Consider the following 5,994-nt stretch of genomic DNA (forward strand, 5'->3'; position numbering starts at 1 on the left):
TGTAGTTCTTGCATAATTAGGATAGATTAAAACAGATTTACAAGCCAGATACCATATTTGAGATTACTGTTCTGCCAATTGTCCTGTACAACTTCAACAGAGTTTCCTCCTGTTGTTCATTACATCCTGTTGGTATTATGTTTTGGGAATAGAATCAAAATTCTTTGGGGCTTGTTTGTAAATCAGGCATCTCCCTCCAGTTATTGCAGAGAAACAGGCTAAATTGGTAATTGGTACTAGTGGTTCTTCTTTATGATCATGATGTTTTTGTTACTGATAATGATAAAAATGATCCATATTTTTTACTATGAATCTAATTCCTTCAGACAAGGAAGGCCACAAACAGGAATGCTTTAGGGGCCTCCCTTTGGTCCTGTTGCTGACATTATCTCACTGGTTCCACTCTGATCATCCCTGTCTATCAGGAACCAGCTTTACTGCCACCGGATCCAGAGAAGCTGTTCCCAACAGTGGGACCAAACTGACTCCATCCATTGGGCAATGGGACTTCTTTTGGTTTGCTTTCATGCTCCCAAAGCCACTTCTTGCTTACATGCTGGTGATGTCAGAAGCAACCACTGTGGTGATATGCTCTGAGAAGTCCAGGCTATGGAAAAAATTTCTTTGTAGCTCCATCAATGTATTTGCACAGACTGAACTGTAACTAAGCACTGCAGAGCAGCAATGCAATTAAAAGAAATCTTTCACTGCTGTCCAAAAGGTGTTCAGTGGGAACAGCATGTATTGCTGTAGGAATGCTTGTGGACAGGACTGATTAACAAATCTGTTCTTACTTGCAGTAGCCCTTTTACTCCAGCGACCCAAAAGTCCCGAGACACATCTAGCACATCCCATGTCATGCTTGCATGAAGTACTGCAAAGAAAACATGACTGAACATTCCTGTACAATAGCTGTTTTTTTAAACAGTTACTCCACTATTGTTAACTGAACTACAAGTTATGACAAGTGATATATCCACAGTCATCCCTTTGGCATTCTTTATAAAAACATGAATCACGGAAACATTCATGGTGAGGAACTCCCATCGTAAGGACATGTACACAGTGTGTCGTTCAGCCTCGCTGTATCTTTCCACTCTGTAAAATGTAACTGTCAGAACAACTTCAATGAATTGTATAGGCCAACATGTAGGTTTGGTGAAGAACAACTGATAAAGCACATGTCAGAATTAATTAGTTATGTTTAACTTCACATAATGCTTGTGCACAAAAGAAAAATGAAAATTTTCTTTCTTTTTAAGTCATTCTACCAAACACCACAATAGCACCATATTGGTGTACATTAACCAGAAAACAAAACACTTGGAAGGACTGACCTACTAACAAAGCTCAGACATTGAAAACCATGGATAAAGAGCATACACAGGATAAAATAACTGCTAAACCAGACTGTGCTTGCAGGAAAGGGAGGAATTAACCACTGCAGCTGCCCTGAAGTTGTCAGAGGGATAGGAATAGACCTAAGATACCCAGAAGCCCTTCCAAAGAGACTCATGGGGTTTTTTTTCCCATATTTCTCCCTCCAAAAGCCTTTCACCACTTGGAGTAGCACTTGACTGCAATGGTGTTGACAGCTATTGTTTATGGCACCTTTTGTCTGTCCAAGCTACAGAAGTAACATTAAGTTTCTCTGAAAGTTTATGGGGCTTCATTCAGAACTGTGCCAGCCTTCAGGAGGTGACAGAAGAGGGTACACAAGTGGGGTGAATGTAAGGACCATATGCTATGCCATATAAAAGGAAATGAACTTAAGAGAATGGTGCTACCTACAGACATCACCAGGCATACTTTCCCATGGATGAAGGTACTTGTATTCCAAGAGACACAGTGCTACCCCCTGTGTTCTTGCTCTTCTTCTTTTCCAGGCAAGAGATGCCCACAAGATTTCCACTCCCCTATGAACACTATTTATTCACACTTTTGCAAAGGCAGAGAGGTAAGCAGTAAGAATTTTATACTAGCTCTGCTCAGGTTCAGACAGTTATATAAATGAAATTCAGAGAAATACCGAATGATTTCCTATGAAACAATTTTTTGGTCTATTTCTTAAAAATTAAGTACTAGATTGAGAGGTATTTGCTGTAATAATGCAGTACCTCATCATAAAAGGTCATATGCTTCATTGCATTTGTTTTCAGTTTCTGTCCAGGCACTCCCCACTGTGCCTGTACAGCTCCCCAAGGCCACTGTAATGCAAAGTTTCAAATGCACTCCCTAAGCCACACTGACCGTAGGGGACCTTTGCCCATCACATTACATGTGTCAGATCTCAGACTATAAAGCACCAGTAATTTCTTCTATCTGCAGATTTCAAAATTGATGTGTTTGTCATTTGGGAAAAATGTATGCTTTGCTTTTAGCAGAAGTCCCAGAACTGGTAGGCTTTCCAGTGCTTTTGTGGTGCTATGAGCCACAGTTGCTAAGATATTAATTCTTAATTGAAATCCTATTATAGAGAAAAAATACTATGCATAATTAAAATACTTTTTTACAATTCATTACCGCATAAATAAAAGAATTTAAGTATTTCAGTATTAAAAAACTAATAATAAAAAGATAAAAATTATTGTCATAACATCAAAGAAGCAATTTATATTTTTTAAGGTAAATAACATGAACATACTCATTCTAATCATAGATGTGGATATTCAAATGAGAAAAATGTTACATATATATTATTAAATGCTGTAAAAGCAACAGTATTTTAAATACAGTATTATAAGCAGGTCATTTCTAAAAACTATGCTGCCATTAAAAGTCCCTAAAACCATGCATCACTTTATAACTACAACTGCACATTTACAGGCATCTGCTCTAACTAGAGACCTCATCTTACTTCTGTTTTGCATCTGTTATGGTTGAAGAAATAACTACCTCAAGAATTATGTTTGCTAAGATGCTCCTAACTGAATGTAAAGTTGCCTTCCCTAATACAGATGCTACCCCATAGCCTGGAATTTGCCCACAGGTTCCAATCACTAAATCTGTTTCATATTGGAATAGAAAAGTGAACTACTTGCTGCAGCACAACGTATTTATTGACAAAATGAGCCTTTACCGTGAAACAACTGAAGGTACACAGTACCACTGAGAAATAATCTCTGTGAACAATGATCTCATAAGGTTAACATTAATGCCAAACATCATTTTGTCTCTGTGCTCAGTGAAATTAGTGGAATAATGGTAACAGGGATAGTATCAAAGAAAATTTGGACTTGAGATACAACAGAAAGTTCTTCCTTTTATACCTCTCAGAGCCAGCAGTGTTTATTCAGTGTTGTCCAGCTTTAAATGATGTTCTTACAAGAACAGATTTCAAGCTGCTACAAATCTCCCATTTCAGGCTTGTACAGTTCAAATTATCAAGCAGTTCTAAGAGCTGTACTGAGTAAAACTGGGCAGGAAAGACAGCACTGGTAGTACAGTCCCTGCAGAGTGGCCAGGGCACTCTGTAACCTTACACAGATGGCATTTAATGCAATAGAGTTTGCAATTTAGTTTTTTAAATTAGATTAACACTTGAATGCATCTTATCTGCTGCAAAAAAGAGGCAGCCAAGTGAGACACCACAAAGCTGGCAAAGCAGGAAAAAGAGAGACAGCTAAAAGAAAAAAAATCGCAGTTTCAAATTACGTAATTTTCTTTTGCCACAAGAACTCAACTCACAACCACAAGGTTATTTTCCTCTCACAAATTCATCCCTCTTTTTCTACCATAAACATCCAATGTCTCGATCTATACTTTTGTCTTGGGCCCTGATCTTGCAACACTTGCACATACATTCAAGTTTACTCACGTGAGTGGCATCCTTGGTTGCAGTAAGACAGTTCATTGAACATGTAAATCTTTTGGGATTGCTGGCTTTGTTTTGTTAAGGTGAGGCAGGTTGTTAAGTAACTTTGCTCCTGAAAGTTTATCAAGGAACTCTACAGTGGCAGGAAGAAGAAAACAAGCAAGCATTTCACAGATTCCTTAAAAAGAAGCTGAAGTTAATTTTTAAAGACCCACTGAAAATTCTAACAGGAATACAGAAATAATTTTTGCCCTGCCCCCCTCTCCATAGTGCAAAGAGAAGCTGTTCATGTTGTGAAGGAGAATTTTAAAAATATTAAAATGAGTATTTCAAACTAACACATTCTTCTCTGTCACACACTGTGCCAAACTGTGCATTATCAGACTTCTGATGTGCTACTTTGAATGATTCATGAGACACTTAACATTATGGTATCTCAGTGATACACATCCTGGGATTTAGAGACACCATAACATTTCTAAAGCTAAATAACCTAACATTTTGTGCCCATAGCATCCTGAATTCACACATCTCAGTATTGCAATACGTTTTGAAAAACCCCGACTTGCAACACCTGGTGTCACAGGGGATATATGACTCAAACAAGACATTAAGTTCTGGTTCTGTCTGTCTATATATAACCTCTTTCCAAATGGGACCATGTATATAATGAAAAATTAGTTATGCAATGGAAAACTTACAGAGTATTGCTTTCTGGTTCTGGAGGATTTGTGAAACAGCATTTCTATGAATTTGAGGTGTATCAGTTCAGGACAAAAGTTTGATGCCACTAGGACTAACAGGTCTCTCCTAGCTGTAATAATGTGGTGGGGGTGGTTGTAGTTTCTGTGTAGTTTTGTGTTTTGCTTTGTTTTTTAAAAAATGTATATATGATGAAGTTTTCTGTCTTGATTTCTTAAATATATTAGCCTAATACCACTCTGTGAGAGTTTTCTGCAGATGGGAGCAATAAGAAATAAAATCAGTGGATGTCAGCAGTGGAAGTGCTCTCCTAAATCCATGCCAGAACCACATCACACTCCTTCCAACTTCCTCTGCTTTTCACAATCTTTCAGGATCACCCTTCTCAATTAAAAGATCAAGTCAGAATTCAGCTTATATTGTTTTAAACTCTTTGACAGAAAGTCTCTGCTCAAAAGGCAGACAATTATATGCTCATAATTAATGAACAGAATTATCCACTAATCCTAAGTAGCACTGTTCTTCACGATTTTCATTTGAACATTAATTATATAAAGCACTGGAAAAGCAAATTTGAAAGGAAAAAAAGAACAATTTTTTTTTTTTGCTTAGAACAACACACTGTATTACCAATGTATTTCTTAGCTGTGACTAAATCACTTAAACTATTTAAAACTAAGGAGTTTTTGTTTATTGCAATGTTTGGGATGAGCTATTAGATTATAAATAAATACTAAAGCTATGCACATGACAGACCTGACTATAGAAGACATCGTATATACTGGTTTTCCTCTTCTAAAACAGATGTCTGGGTTCAATCCCAATGTCTCTGTAACGGAAGTCTTTGAGTTCAGTTGCCATATGAAAAACAGAAAACGGGGCATCAGCAACCTCCAGGACTCCAAGGAATGAAGCAGGTTCAACTTCCACTTTAGTCAATGGAAATTGTGGCTGGATGGATGACATAACCAGCAGGTAGGATCAGTTTTAGAAGTTGTGCAAACAACTACTGCCTATTTTCTTACCACAGAAAATCAGCAGGAGGCCTCTCATGAGTAATACACTTCACCAGTAGCAAGTATTCACAGAAATGTTTCCAATTAATTCAGTTTGGGTTGTCATAAAATTGAAAAATAAAAACACATCAAAATTTGCATGAGAATCAATAAACATTTGAAGATAGTTTCAACTTGCATACATAACCTTTCCACCATTACAGCACTTAACAGTATAATGCATTTTGCAACTACTGAATTAAAACCTATATTGCACTGAAATAAATGTCTTGTAAAAAGCCAATAACATATTGCTTTGGTCTATCTGTAGCTTAATTTATCACCAAAATACAGAAAAATTAGCAGGAAACCTGATAAAAGTATAAAATTGTCAAAGAGAATGTGTACTTACAAATATGTTTTCTTTGTGTATGGTATTATCACTTAAAAGAATACACTTAATAATAATAAATAAATGCTTTA

This window comes from Manacus vitellinus, unplaced genomic scaffold (assembly GCF_001715985.3).
Source record: "Manacus vitellinus isolate BGI_N305 unplaced genomic scaffold, ASM171598v3 scaffold_29_pilon, whole genome shotgun sequence".
Taxonomy (NCBI): domain Eukaryota; kingdom Metazoa; phylum Chordata; class Aves; order Passeriformes; family Pipridae; genus Manacus; species Manacus vitellinus.